The 16095-nt window shown below is 40.9% G+C and overlaps 1 long non-coding RNA gene across 1 annotated transcript in view; it reads right to left on the reverse strand.

The window, feature by feature from the left end:
• LOC122464766 overlaps positions 1-16095 on the reverse strand; it is a 45854-nt gene that overhangs the window by 1241 nt on the left and 28518 nt on the right. The window contains exon 3 of the long non-coding RNA XR_006289112.1: positions 3109-3185. This is a non-coding gene — a long non-coding RNA (uncharacterized LOC122464766). The remainder of the gene's footprint in view (positions 1-3108; positions 3186-16095) is intronic.

Consider the following 16095-nt stretch of genomic DNA (forward strand, 5'->3'; position numbering starts at 1 on the left):
TCAGAAAAGCTGTACTTCTGCCTGTCCTATTGACTTCAGCTAGAGTTGCGAGTGCTGAGAATCATAGAATCATAGAATCATAGAATATCAGGGTTGGAAGGGACCTCAGGAGATCATCTAGTCCAACCCCCTCCTCAAAGCAGGACCAATCCCAAACTAAATCATCCCAGCCAGGGCTTTGTCAAGCCTGACCTTTAAAACCTCAAAGGAAGGAGATTCCACCACCTCCCTAGATAACGCATTCCATTGCTTCACCACCCTCCTAGTGAAAACGTTTTTCCTAATATCCAACCTGAACCTCCCCCACTGCAACTTGAGACCATTACTCCTTGTTCTGTCATCTGCTACCACTGAGAACAGTCTAGATCCATCCTCTTTGGAACCCCCTTTCAGGTAGTTGAAAGCAGCTATCAAATCCCCCCTCATTCTTCTCTTCTGCAGACTAAATAATCCCAGTTCCCTCAGTTTCTCCTCATAAGTCATGTTTTCCAGTCCCCTAATCATTTTTGTTGCCCTCTGCTGGATGCTTTTCAATTTTTCCATATCCTTCTTTTGGGGCCCAAAACTGGACACGGTACTCCAGATGAGGCCTCACCAATGTCGAATAGAGGGGAACGATTATGTTCCTCCATCTGCTGGCAATGCCCCTACTTATATAACCCAAAATGCCAAAATGCCCAACTTATACAGCCCAAAATGCCATTAATCAATCAGGCTTGAGGTGTCACAAATTGGACACCCAAAAAAGGAGACCACCTTAGTCAATGACACCTTCTGAAAATGCGGGCCTTACCTTATCTATGCCTCCATTTACCTCTCTGTAAAGCAGGAAGAATGATAGTCACCTACTACACAGCTGTGTTGTGAGGGCTAACTAGTTAATGTGTGTCATTTTCTTTTGAGATGAGTAGTGCTAAGTGTAATTACTACTATATTTAAAATAGGGCAGATAGCCAGCCTCTCCCTGTAGCTGCAGGATAATGAAAAAGCTGATCAAATGATGGATTTCACTGTTGGTGGTCTCAAACAACACATATTTCTATGCGTGTATCAAGGAACAAGAAAATAATATGGCTGGGTGCATCTAAGTTTTCATTTTAAAATGTCTGTAAGCATGGAGACAAATTAGGTAAGCCCTGTGATCTCCTTTCAGTGCAGCCCTGCCTCAGACAGTCTTAATGAAAACTGTTTGCCAAAAAAAGGCTCAGCTCTCAGACAGCTAGCAAGGACTCCCTTACTCTTTACAGTAATTTATTACTTTTTTCACCTCTCACTATCTAAGGAAAGTGAGATCCCAAAGTAGCATTAATGGCATAGGGCAAAATGATTCTTCCCAACAGAGGTTAAAGTAGATTGAAATAGAAGGGGGAGCTCTCAAAGCACCAGCTTGGAGGAGGAGGAGGAGTGTAATGGAGAACTGCTTCCCCAGCTCAGGAAGGAGTGCTCACCCTGTTCCTTAAAGCTAGGGTGACCAGATGTCCTGATTTTATAGGGACGGTCCCGATATTTGGGTCTTTTTCTTATATAGATGTCAATTACCCTCCCACCCCCATCCCGATTTTTCACACCTTACTATGTGATCACCCTACTTAAAGCAGAGAAAGAATTGTGTTTTCCTTACCCTACCATCCTCTTTACTTTAACTCCAGATTACTGTATATACATATGCAGAAGTCCTACTAAAATCAACAGGAGCTGCATGCACATACCGCTCCCCCCCCCCCCCGGCTGGTATTAGCTCATCTTAAGTGATCACTCTCCTTACAGTGTGTATGATAACACCCATTTTTTCATTTTCTGTGTGTATATAAATCTCCACACTGTATTTTCCACTGAATGCATCCGATGAAGTGAGCTGTAGCTCATGAAAGCTTATGCTCAAATAAATTGGTTAATCTCTAAGGTGCCACAAGTACTCCTTTTCTTTTTACCTAAATACAGAGGTTCACACTGTAGGGAACTTACTTTCATGGGTGACCACATTCTTGCAGGAGTAGTCCCATCTGCATACATGCTCACCAGCATGGACAGGAGCTCCATGACCTGGTCCAGAAATTTAGCCACCACACAGCAACCTGAACACTAACCATAATTTTAACCTTTTGATTAATTTAGCTGACACTCGGAATTATGACTTCACTTTATTAGACTGGACTCTGCTATTCATAAACAGGATGATATTTCACTCAGTTTTCACAGTGCACACAAGAAATTAAATACAGTGTATTAATGAATAGCATTAGATGAAACTTAGTTTCTGAAGAAAATGGAAATGTTTATGAACACTGTCTGCACAGTAAAAAGCTAGTTTAATCGGTATTCTTAGATCTGGCATACTTTTGTCTACATTGCACACATCTCCCAATGAGGACTGTGTTTTGTTTTGGACAAGGGGATAGCAAATGTCTGGAGGAATGCGGGACTCCGCATGCGTGATTGTTCTCTATGTCCGGTAGTCAATGAGGTTCAAACCTAACTAGGGGACACAGTAGACTTGAATCATACACTTCCATGTGGGAGAAAGAGAAGAAAGAAAAGCACTTTGGAATCCTCCAAGTAGTAAGCAGTAAGTGCGAACAGCATTATGTTGTTTTAGTAGGCAATTGCCCATTTCAAGACTTATTAATTAGTCCTGTCTACAGACTATACTGTATGGGTCAAACTCTTTTCACAGCCCTACATCTGTGTTTCCTACTGAAATCAATAGGAGATATGTTCTGATGTCTCAGAATAGAATTTGGTCCTATGTATTTGATCTCTCTCTCTCCTTCTTTCTTTCTCTCTCCCCCTTTTTCCCCAAGAGACAAGGTGGGTGAGGTAATATCTTTTTACTGGACTTGGAGAGAAAGACAAGCTTTCAAGCTACACTGAGCACTTTTCCAGGTCTGGGAAATGTATTCATAGTGTCATCACCAAATACAAGGTCGAACAGATTGCTTAGCACAAATAGTTAACACATATTTCAAAGGACCATTCAAGTTCTCTTTCCTCCCTTCTTTAACACTTTCTGTTTTCTAGATAACAAATATATCAATATCTCAGGTATATTTAAGGGATTCTGCTGTTCAGTATATTATGAAGATGATATTGTACTTGACTTCTACATACCTTTTGGGCATTATTTTTTGCCTGATCAGAAACAAACGAATCCTAGCTCCTTCTGTCCATAGGGCACTACATGACATCTAGAAAAACAAATTTGTTAAAATGAATCAGATTGTTATTACTGCATATTTATACACATTTTTTATTGAAAATATGATAATGAAACTCAGTCTTCAAATCTCTCTGCAGTCACAAAACTCTCTTTAGTGCAAGTAGGGACAAATGGACCCTCAATGCTGCAAGAGAAAGTCAGTTCTCTTAATATCTTTCAATACACAAGCAGCTTTCACCAACTGGCCCCACTAATCTCATCACATCCACAGCAGGTAAAAGTACATAACATGAACATCCACTTTATCTAAGGAGCTTCTTCAACATCCACACTGCTTTTTTCCAATTTGGACTGAAAAGGAAATGTTTAAATATTCAGACAACAATTAAGCACATTCACGGAGACTTCAATAAGAATAGGCGTGGCTCTTTTTTTAATCCTTTCTGTAAGCAGGAAAAGTCACACATGAATCTTGATAGATATGTGCAAAGATCATATTACTCGTGTGATACTTAACACTAGCCTGATACTTTGTAATCATGATCATGTACTTCTTTTATTTAATAAAACTCTAATACTTAGATGAAACTACTGGGTTATGCTTGGCTATAGCTCCTCTGTCCTTGAGCTTAAAAGACACATTGAAATTTTGCTCAATATTTAGCATTATGGGAATAGGCTAGAAAGGAGCTCACTGGAAATCATAAATCATAGAATTGTAGGACTGGAAAGGACCTCAATAGGTCATCAAGTCCAGCTCCCTACACCCAAAGCAGGACTACGTAATAACTAGACTATTTCTGCCAAGTGTTTGTCTAACCTATTATTAAAAACCTCCAATGATGGAGATTCCACAGCCTCCCTAGGCAATTTATTCCAGTGCTTAACTACCCTGACAGTTAGGAAGTTTTTCTCAATGGCCAACCTAAACTGCTCTTGCTCAAATTAAGCCCATTGCTGCTTCTCCTATCCTCAGCAGTTAAGGAGAACAATTTTTCACCCTCCTTTTTGTAACAACCTTTTATGTACTTGAAAACTGTTATCGTATCCCCTCTCAGTCTTCTCTTCTCCAGACTAAACAAACCCATTATTTTCAATCTTTCCTTGTAGGTCATGTTTTCTAGTTCTTTAATCATTTTTGTGGCTCGTCTGGACTTTCTGCAATTTGCCCACATCTTTCCTGAAATGTGGTGCCCAGAATTGGGCACAATACTCCAGTAGAGGCCTTATCAGTGCAGAGTAGAGAGAAAGAATTATTTCTTGTGTCTTGCTTTTCCAACACTTCTGCTAATACATCCCAGAATGATGTTCGCTCTTTTTGCAAAAGTGTTACGCTGTTGACTCAAATTTAGCTTGTGATCCACTAGGACCCCAAGCCCCCTTTCTGCAATACTTCTTCCGAGGCAATCATTTCCCATTTTGAATGTGTGCAACTGATTGTTCCTTCCTAAGTGGAGTACTTTGCATTTGTCCTTATTGAATTTCATCCTGTTTACTTCAGACCATTTCTCCAGTTTCTCCAGTTTGAATTTTAATCCTGTCCTTCAAAACACTTGCAACTCCTCTCAACTTGGTATCGTCTGCAAACGTTATAAGTGTAGTCTCTATGCCATCATCTAAATCATTAATGAACATATTGAACAGAACTGATCCCTGCAGAACCCTACTTGTTATGCCCTTCCAGCTTGACTGCGAACCAGTGATAACTACTCTCTAGGAATGGTTTTCCAACCAGCTATGCACCCACCTTACAGTAGCTCCATCTAGGAGGTCCCTTGATATTTAAAACTAAATATTCCATTGAAAACAGTGGGCCAGATTGACTGACTGGCCTGCTGCAGCTGCTTTGCTTTGCCTAACTGGTGGATTAAACTGGCTTTATGGTTGCTTTGTCCATAGGTGCCAAGTTTCTAATCTGCAGGGGGTGCTCCCCCCGGCTCCGCCCAGGCCCTGCCCCCACTCTACCCCTTCCCCCAAGGCCCCACCCCACCCTGCTTCTTTCCACCCCCACTCTGCTTCCGCCCCACCTCTTCCCACCCCGGACCCACCCCTTCCCATTCCACCCCCTCCCTCGAGCACACTGCACCCTCGCTCCTCCTACCTCCCCCCCAGCACCTCCTGACGCTGCGAAACAGATGATCCGTGGCAGGTGGTAGGCGCTGAGGATGGGGAGGTGCTGATTGGCGGGGCCACCTGCAGGCAGGAGGCGTTGCGGGGTGGGGGAGGTTCTGGTAGGAGGGCTGCCAGTAGGTGCCCAACACCCACCATTTTTTCCCCATGGATGCTCCAGCCACAGAGCACCCATGGAATCGGCACCTGTGGCTTTGCCTCACTGAAGTGAAGCTAAGGAACTAGAGCAAATTGGTGATAAATGTTCTTCTGCAGTGCCTGCAAGCTGAACCTTGAAGCATTCTACTGGTACCTGAGATCCTGAAGGTGAAATTGACTATGAAAACAGTGCAATTTACTAGTCTGTTTATTGTCTAAACTGAGAGAAGGGCAAAAGGTCACCAAAGTATAACCGTGATAAATACATCAGATTTTTAAAAATTCTTCACTTTTAATAAACTAAAGGAGTTATCACTTAAAAGACATGATTATGATGAATCATTACAATAAATGAAGCTAACAGTAACTCATGAAAGCTAAATTTCTCTGCAAGGTGCCTGAGCAAACCTCAAGGGATGTTTGACATCAGGTGCCTTGCAATGTGCAGACAGTGATTCACAAATTGTGGGAGACCACTGTCTCAGCAGGATCTTTTTGTCATACTTAATCAACTTCTTAAGGATCTGACACAAATCCTGAGCTTAGTTGATATTGCTCTTACAAACAGTGAAATGTTCATGAAAGCACCAGGGAGATCCTCTTCTAACCTCACTGATGCAATCATCTGCTTGAATGCAATTAGCCACATGGTGCCAGTTTCCATTATAATCCAAAGAAGCTGACCTTTGAAATTAAGAACATACCTGTGGTGCAAAATAGAATTAACTACCTACTAGGCAAATATGTGTACAAGCAAAATATCAGTTGTCTGTATTGTAGGTATCCAAATAAGTTCCTATAATAAAATGTAGATTTTGAAAACATTTCACTTTTCTTTTTGTCTCCATGATCAGAGAGGAGTTATATTGACATCTCTGATTTTGCCATGGTTTACTCTATTTTAAACACTATAATATGATGTATGGAGTTTGAGAGTAGTACTAACGTAACAGTAGAAGGGCAGGGTATTTTGTTAAAATAAATCCTTGCAACAGAAAAAGTAAATCTAGAGCACAAGAAGGAGAGAAAGTAAGGCCTTCAGATAGGAAGTCATTTGGGAAGTCATATTGTTTGATTGTCTTAATCATTATGGAAAGATAAAATACTTTGTGGTAAATACAGGTTACTACGGCCAATTTAGTATGCTATGGGTAAAATTCTGGCCCTATTAGAGTCAGTAGCAAAACTCCCATTGACTTGAATAGAATCAGGATTTCACCCTATATTTTGTTTTGCAGAAGTCTGGCTTTACTATGCATCTTAAGCTTGGACAGTACTCAATGTCCTTTTAAATTAAGTCTATTAGACTATCCAGAAAATTATTAGGAGTAGAGATGGAGATGTACCTATAAGATCCTTCCCTGAAATCTCCCCTGTTCCTATGACAAACCAACATAACATAAGAATATAAGAATGGCAATACTGGGTCAACCAAAGGTCCATCCAGCCCAGTATCCTGTCTACCGACAGTGGCCGATGCCAAGTGCCCCAGAGGGAGTGAACCTAACAGGTAATGATCAAATGATATCTCTCCTGCCATCCATCTCCACCCTCTGACAAACAGAGGCAAGGGACACCATTCCTTACCCATCCTGGCTAATAGCTATTAATGGACTTAAACTCCATGAATTTATCCAGTTCTCTTTTAAACCCTGTTATAGTCCTAGCCTTCACAACCTCCTCAGGCAAGGAGTTCCACAGGTTGACTGTGCGTTGTGTGAAGAAGCACTTCATTTTATTTGTTTTAAACCTGCTACCCATTAATTTCATTTGGTGGCCCCTAGTTCTTATATTATGGGAACAAGTAAATAACTTTTCCATATTCACTTTCTCCACACCACTCATGATTTTAGCCCCCTTAGTCTCCTCTTTTTGAAGCTGAAAAGTCCTAGCCTCTTTAATCTCTCCTCATTCTAAACCCCTAATTATTTTAGTTGCCCTTTTCAGAACCTTTTCTAGTGCCAGTATATCTTTTTTGAGATAAGGGGACCACATCTGTATGCAGTATTCAAGATGTGGGCATAGCACGGATATATATAAGGGCAATAAGATATTCTCCACCTTATTCTCTATCTCTTTTAAAATGATTCCTAACATCCCGTTTGCTTTTTTGACTGCCGCTGTACACTGCGTGGACGTCTTCAGAGACTATCCAGGATGACTCCAAGATCTTTCTCCTGATTAGTTGTAGCTAAATTAGCCCCCATCATACTTTATGTATAGTTGGGGTTATTTTTTCCAATGTGCATTACTTTACATTTATCCACATTAAATTTCATTTGCCATTTTGTTGCCCAATCACTTAGTTTTGCGAGATCTTTTTGAAGTTCTTCACAGTCTGCTTTGGTCTTAACTATCTCGAGCAGTTTAGTATCATCTGCAAACTTTGCCACCTCACTGTTTACCCCCTTCTCCAGATCATTTATGAATAAGTTGAATAGGATTGGTCTAGAACTGACCCTTGGGGAACACCACTAGTTACCCCTCTCCATTCTGAAAATTTACCATTTATTCCTGCCCTTTGTTCCTTGTCTTTTAACCAGTTCTCAATCCATGAAAGGATCCTCCCTCTTGTCCCATGACAACTTAATTTATGTAAGAGCCTTTGGTGAGGGACCTTGTCAAATTTTGTTTTAGATGAAGTACTTCTATTACACATTCTGTTGAAGAGACTGATTTCTGTACATCAATAGAACAATGCTATTCTTCACTATTTCTTCATGAATGCCAATGAATTGTGTATCCTTCTTATGAGTATATTTCATAATTTTTGGAGGTGGTCACATAACATGGATGAATATAATATCAGATAGGTCGGTGCTCAGCAACCCCTAACTCATGTTGAGTACTACTTAACTTCACAGGGATTGTTGGTGTAAGCAAGTGATAGTAATGTTTGCTTTAAATGTTGTGGACTCTGGTCCTTCCTAAGGAGAAAACTAAGCACTAAAGTAATTTGTTCACTTTTATGACATTAAATTTTGTCGAGAGTTTTTACCAGCAAAAAATAAAGTACAGCAATAAATAAAGCTAAAGCAAAAGGGTAAAAGGTCAGCATTCCTATAAGGCATAAAACTGTATCGAATAAGGGGTCAGCAATAATCTATGCTGCTAAAGAATTTAGCAAAATCTATATTGTTATAAACATATCGCATAGAACAGGGTCAAAATTCCCATACAGATTTATTTGGGTAGATTTCCAACTCCAAATTTTCTTTTCCAGCCGGAAACAGAAGAAATATGTGCTAAATCTTATAAACCTGGTTTTCTTTCTTTAATATGTAACTCCCAAAATATGTCTACTTATGTATGGAACAAGAGGTATCACTATAAGTAGAGAAAGATGTAAATATGTGCAGACAGATGATGATGATAATACCAGGCTCTTATATACTGCTTTTCATTGGTATATCAGTAGATAGTGATATATATTTTTCCTAATTAGGGTGACTACTTTCTAAGTATTGTAAGGATCTGTCTATCTATTGGAATGAGTTCAATAATATTATCAAATAGATTCTTTCACTTTTCCCCCATTTGTTTTCAATCAAATTTGTGAATACATCTTGTCTACTATTTGACCATTTATGGATCTGGTCAATCAATATTCATCAAATAATTCATTCAAGTTATTTTCCCATCAATCAGCAAATAATTTATTCACATCTTTATTTCTCTCCGTAGACCAGGTCTCTTCTCTGTGCTGAGAAATGTCTGTCTATAAGGAGATTTATATTATTGATATTTTTCTTACATTGAAGATTGATCCTCTTGGGGCTCTAATAATTTTGTGATGGGTCTTCATTTATTCCTGCTAAGGTGCCAATCCTAGCCCCTCTTTTAAGTGAAGAATGGAAGAATAGAATGTTTGCTGGACTTAGAACAATCCATCATTTATAACTGCTGGTTTGCTGGCTTAGCCTCCCTACTAATAAAATTTTGTCATTGACAACAGGTCTACACTACAGCGGAATCAACACTCTGAGATCGATCCACCAGCAGTCGATTGAGCGGGTCTAGTGAAGACCCACCAAATCGACAGCAGATCACTCTCCAGTTGACCCCTGTACTCTACCCCTAATGAGAAGAGTAAGTTAAGTCGATGGGAGAGTTTCTCCCATTGACCGCCCGTGGTGTAGACCACGTGGTAACTTGACCTAAGGTATGTTGACCCAAGCTACGTTATTCACATAGCTGGAGTTGCGTAGCATACATAGGTCGACTTACCTAGGTATACATAGGTAGACATAGCCTAACACACAGCCCCAGGTCTGGGGAGTGGTGTGGAGTCATATCACCTAGGAGGAGGGGAAGCAGGAATTCTGTCTCCCAGAGTCAGAGTTCCCACTGTATAGGGAAAGCACAATTGCTGTTATACTTCTTCAAGGGGTGCAGCATACTCTCCTCTGCATGTTCACCATCTCCTTACCCTCTCTGAGGTGTATTGCACTCACTGGGAGTAGTCTCTAAACTATGGGAAGCACAGGGATGGCAACTGTAACTATCTGTTGCACAGGAGTGCAAGAATGGAATGTCATTGTGCCTTACCCCCTCTCCCTCCCTGTGCAGCCATAGAGCAGCAAGGTGCCAGATGGCTTTTGGTGAACTTCATATCCTTTTGCATTTTAAAATTATGTCATTTGACTTGATTCAGTCCGTCTCTGCAGTTGGCTCCAGGTTCCCATTGAATCTCCAGGATTATTTCTATGTATTTACAGTATTTAAAAAGAGAGACGAGCTACATGGTGGCTAAGTTCAGTGATGATATTTATTTTCCTGTGCACAGACAGTGATAATTCATGAGCGGCACAGCCTGGAGTGACTTATTAGGTTTTTCTTCACTAGAGAAGAAAAAAGCCATAAAATAATTCAGTCCATCATGTGCTTTATGATGATAGCTCTATTGTGCAATGCACATTTTTCTACCCAGTTTACTAAGAATATATTGGCAGTATAGCTGGACCTTTCAAACTATACCCATTGCCATAAATTGGGTACAGCCATGGATTCCAACACTGTTTGGGATTTAAAAGCCACAAGATGTTAATAGTTCTTAGTACTGTGATTAGCCTGGAAGTTGTTTATTGCCCAGATGTGACCCTTGCACATGCAGATGAGTTAGATGGTGTAAGGCTTCCCCTTGCTCCCAGGTACAGGCTACTCATGTTGCTGGTACCAGAGCTTGGGTAATGTGCAAAAGAAGTAGCTTCCATGAAGCCACTACTCCCTCTCCCACAGGAGTGATAGGGAGTTGTTGTCAGAGCTGGGGACAAGACAGAGCCTTGACTTTGCCCCCTCTTTGATGGGATGTATAAACCTTGCAATGGAACTGAAGGGGTTAAAGAGCAACTCTGGGCCCAAGCAATCCCACCCAGCTGCACCTGCAGAGCATAGAATCATAGAATCATAGACTTTAAGGTCAGAAGGGACCATTATGATCGTCTAGTCTGACCTCTTGCACAATGCAGGCCACAGAATCTCACCCACCCACTCCTTTAACAAACCCCTTACCTATGCCTGAGCTATTGAAGTCCTCAAATCGTGGTTTAAAGGCTTCAAGGTGCAGAGAATCCTCCAGCAAGTGACCCGTGCCCCACACTGCAGAGGAAGGCAAAAAAACCCTAGGGCCTCTGCCAATCTGCCCTGGAGGAAAATTCCTTCCCGACCCCATATATGGCGATCAGCTAAACCCTGAGCATGTGGGCAAGACTCACCAGCCAGATACCCAGAAAAGAATTCTCTGTATTAACTCAGATCCCACCCCATATAACATCCAATCACAGGCCATTGGGCATATTTACCGCTAATAGCCAAAGATCAATTAATCCCATCATACCATCCCCTCCATAAACATATCAAGCTTAGTCTTGAAGCCAGACATGTCTTTTGCCCCTACTGCTCCCCTTGGAAGGCTGTTCCAGAACTTCACTCCTCTGATGGCTAGAAACCTTCGTCTAATTTCAAGCATGCTCCAGCTGCGGGTATAGCTTAAAAGGGAGCCAGGCAAGTCAGGTAGAAGCACCTGCTCTCAGAGCTTCTGAAGAACAACACAGCAGAAACCTTCCCTGGCATAGGAAGAGGCCTGTCTGCTGAGCCCAGCGGCGCTGAAGGTGCAATTGTTGCCTTTTCTCTTACAACTTTGCAACAGACTGCCAGACACAGTCAAGAGAGTGGGTGGTAGGAAGTGACCCAGGAAGGCAGACTTAAAGCACCCCTGGATGCTGGACATTTGGTAACCCTTACAGTGCCTGGGCTTGATCTTGCTGGAGTGGGAGGGCCCAAGCTCCCCCACTTACCCCCTATCTCATCAAGAATAGCAGGAAAACCCTCTCCTAGCCTCGCCACAGAAAAATGAGAAGGAAGGAGGTACATGACCCCATCATCCTTTGCCCAGTCAGTCAAGGTGACTAACTAGCTGTGGAAGGCAGAGGGCAAGGGATGTAGCCATGCAATACAATTTGACTTTGGGTGCTGCATTAGAGCAGGGGAGCTCTAATTTTTCATCCCATAAATATTTTTGAGAGCTTGAATTTCTTTTTCGATCCTGAATAAGGACCAAAAGTAAAAAAAACAAAACCAAAAAAAACCCCTTCTAAATAGGGCTGTCAAGCCATTAAAAAAATTAATCACTATTAATCGCAGAATTAAAAAAATTAATTGCTATTAATCACACTGTTAATAATAGAATACCATTTATTTAAATATTTTTGGATGTTTTCTACATTTTCAAATATACTGATTTCAATTACAACACAGAATACAAAGTATGCAGTGCTCACTTTACATTTATTTTTTATTACAAATATTTGCACTGTAAAAAACAAAAGAAATAGTATATTTCAATTCACCTAATGCAAGTACTGTGGTACAATCTCTTTATAATGAAAGTTGAACTTACAAATATACAATTATGTACAAAAAATAACTGCATTCAAAAATAAAACAATGTAAAACTTTAGAACCTACAAGTCCACTCAGTCCTACTTCAGCCAATCACTCAGACAAAGAAGTTTGGTTACAATTTTCACGAGATAATGTTGCCCACATTTTTTGTTTACAATGTCACCTGAAAGTGAGAATAGGTGTTCTTATGGCACTGTTGTAGCCAGCATCACAAGATATTTACGTGTCAGATGCACTAAACATTCATATGTCCCTTCATGCTTCAACCACCATTCCAGAAGACATGAGTCCATGCTGATGATGGGTTCTGCTCGATAATGATCCAAAGCAAAGCGGATTGATGCATGTTCATTTTCATCATTTGAGTCAGATGCCAACTGCAGAAGGTTGATTTTCTGTTCTGGTGTTTCGGGTTCTGTTGTTTCCGCATCGGAAAGTTGCTCTTTTAAGACATCTGAAAGCATTCTCCACACCTCATCCCTCTCAGATTTTGGAAGGAACTTCAGATTCTTAAACCTTGGGTCGAGTGCTGTATCTATCCTTAGAAATCTCACACTGGTACCTTCTTTGTGTTTTGTCAAATCTGCTGTGAAAGTGTTCTTAACGTGCTGGGTCATCATCCAAGACTGCTATAATATGAAATATATGGCAGAATGCAGGTAAAATAGAACAGGAGACATACTATTCTCTCCCAAGGAGTTCAGTCACAAATTTAATTAATGCATTATTCTTTTTAACAAGCATCATCAGCATGGAAGCACGTCCTCTGGAATGGTGGCCGAAGCATAAAGGGGCACGTGAATGTTTAGCGTAACTGGAAGGTAAATACCTTGCAATGCCGGCTACAAAAGTGCCATGCAAATGCCTGTTCTCACTTTCAGGTGACTTTGTAAATAAGAAGCAGTCAGCAGTATCTCCTGTAAATGTAAACAAACTTGTTTGTCTTAGCAATTGGCTGAACAAGAAGTAGGCCTGAGTGGACTTGTAGGCTCTAAAGTTTTATATTGTTTTGTTTTTGAGTGCAGTTATGTAACAAAAAAAAATCTACATTTGTAAGTTACACTTTCACGATAAAGAGACTGCACTACAGTACTTGTATGAGGTGAACTGAAAAATCATATTTCTTTTGTTTATAATTTTACAGTGCAAATATTTGTAATAAAATAATAATATAAAGTGAGCAATGTACACTTTGTATTCTGTGTTTTAATAGAAATCAATATATTTGAAAATGTAGAAAAACATCCAAAAATATTTAATAAATTTCAACTGGTATTCTATTGTTTAACAGTGCAATTCATCACAATAAATTTTTTTAATCACAGTTAAGTTTTTTGAGTTAATCGCATGAGTTAACTGTGATTAATCGACAGTCCTACTTCTAAACCATTTTTTTCAATTTTGGGTCAGCCATAACATTTCATTTTGATAATTTTGAAATGTTTTGTTTCAATTTTGACGTTTTTTCTTTCAATCTTTTTTCAGTCTAATAAACTTCAATTAAACCAAAAGTCATTTGTGCACTGGAAAACTTTCAATTTTCATTTCACAAATGTTAAAACAAAATATTTTGACAACTTCAAATATTTTCTTGACTTTTTTTGAGTTGGGAAATCTGTCAAACCTGGCGCTGTTTCACAAACAGTTTCAGTTTCAACAAATCAGCATTTTTCAACAAAAAAATTATTTGTCAAAAAATTCCTGACCAACTCTACTTTGCACTGCCCTAAGGTGGGCCAAGGGCTCCATGGCACAACTGAGTCATGTATAAACACAACCTCATAAGCAGACATTTTAAAATTACATACCTAACTCTGAGAGACTCACTTTTCTTAACTCTTCTAGGAGGCTGTGTTTGTCTCTTTGATTTTCTTAGAGGGTGTCCTGTAAGTCTCTGAACCATTTGAAAATTTTTTTAGGAGTTCCTGAGCGAACAATTTTCTGGTACAGTCTCTGACTCACTTCCTGGAGGCCAGGAACTTGTGGTGTTTCCAAAATCCGGCATCTTCTTGAATTTTTTGTCAACGTTCACTAAGATAAACATTTATACTCAGACTTCTCCTTTGTGTTACCCATAATGACCACATGACACTCTTTTGTGCATTCTGTGGTACATTTTGTGGGATTCTTATTGATGGCAACTGTGATTGGGCCTATACCCCACAGTGGTGCTAACAGGCTTAACTGGAGCTAGAGAGCTCATGCAAGACACTTGGAGGGTGGGCCAGGCTCAAATGAGGACGAGTTCCAGGTGGGGTAGGAGTTGGGTGGTGATCATAAAGGAAAGAAGCTCAGGTGAGAAGGAGGCTGCAGGTGGAGGGGCAAAGAACTCTGTGGTCCCTCTCTGGTTGCTAGAATCTGGAGGAAAGTCTTAGAGAAAGGCAGCTGTAGAGTAATCCCAAGGAGGAACTGTGGGAAAGGGCCTGAAGGAAGGCAGTCCAGGGAGTAAGGCAGTAAGGGGTCTGAGGGAGCAGACCACAGCTGCTTGCCACAAAGTCCCTGGGTAGGAACCTACAGCAGAGGGAAGGTCTGGGTTCCTCTATGAGTCCACCAGAAAATGTGTTGTGGAGACTCCCTGACACAAGGGGGAAAGACTTGTGACAATGCAGGTCCAAACACCCAAGGTGGAGAACAGATGGTTTAACCTCCCCAAATAAGCAGGTAAATCAACTGATTGTATACAACGTTAGCGCCAGGATGAGACCTTATGTTTGTGGGCTGACTACTGGTGTCAGAGATCTGAACCATAGCCACACACCACAAAGGCATCTCAAAGTTACAGGGCAGGTGGTGACAGGACCACTCACTGGTCTGAGTGGTCCCCAAAACATCATAGTGATGTAGTGGTACAGCATAATCTTGAAAAACACCGTGCTTTTTGTACAGCTTAGTATTACAAAAAGGCATGTGACAGAGCTTTTGAAATAGGTGATTTGGTTCTGGTTTTAGTCTAGAGAAGAAAAGACTGGGAGGGGACATGATAACAGTTTTCAAGTGCACAACAGGAGGAGGGAGGAAAAATTGTTCTCCTTAACCTCTAGGATAGGACAAGAAGCAATGGATTTAAATTGCAGCTTTCTAACGGTCAGGGTGGTTAAGCACTGTAATAATTTGCCCAGGGAGGTTGTGGAATCTACATCACTGGAGATTTCTAAGAGCAGGTTAGACAAACACCTGTCAGGGATGGTCTAGATAATCCTCAGTCCTGCCATAAGTGCAGGGGACTGGACTAGATGACCTCTCAAGGTCTCTTCCAGTCCTATGATTCTATGATTAGCCCATGTAGAAAAGCATAAAATTCAGAACTCATGGGAGAGTCCATCTGAGTGACTGAACAAAGTCATCTACCATATACAGAAACACTAACTTTACATGTTACCAGATTGAAAGCTTACAGTTATAGGGCAGGTAGTGACAGGACTCTTTACTGGTCTGGGTGATCCCCCAAATGGCACAGGACTACTGAGCTTGAAGCTAGGCCTTCAGGGAGACAGATCTGGGAGGTATCACTCTGCACAAGAGCAGGAGGACAACCCTGCAGAGTCCAGGAAGGGGTGAAGTATCTGCAGAGGAGTGAGCTCAGGTAGGGATGAAGAATTCTATTTATTGAGTTTAGTGTATTGGATTCTCTGTTTACCCTGGAAGGGGTGGGACTAAACATGACTTGACTGGAGGGCCAAATCACGAGAAGAGGCAGACCACTGCAATGTCAGAGCAATTGTTGGTACGAGGCACTAGAGGAAAGAGCTGCTGTGTCACACCCGGCC

The sequence above is a fragment of the Chelonia mydas genome, chromosome 2 (genome assembly GCF_015237465.2).
Source record: "Chelonia mydas isolate rCheMyd1 chromosome 2, rCheMyd1.pri.v2, whole genome shotgun sequence".
In the NCBI taxonomy this organism is placed as follows: domain Eukaryota; kingdom Metazoa; phylum Chordata; order Testudines; family Cheloniidae; genus Chelonia; species Chelonia mydas.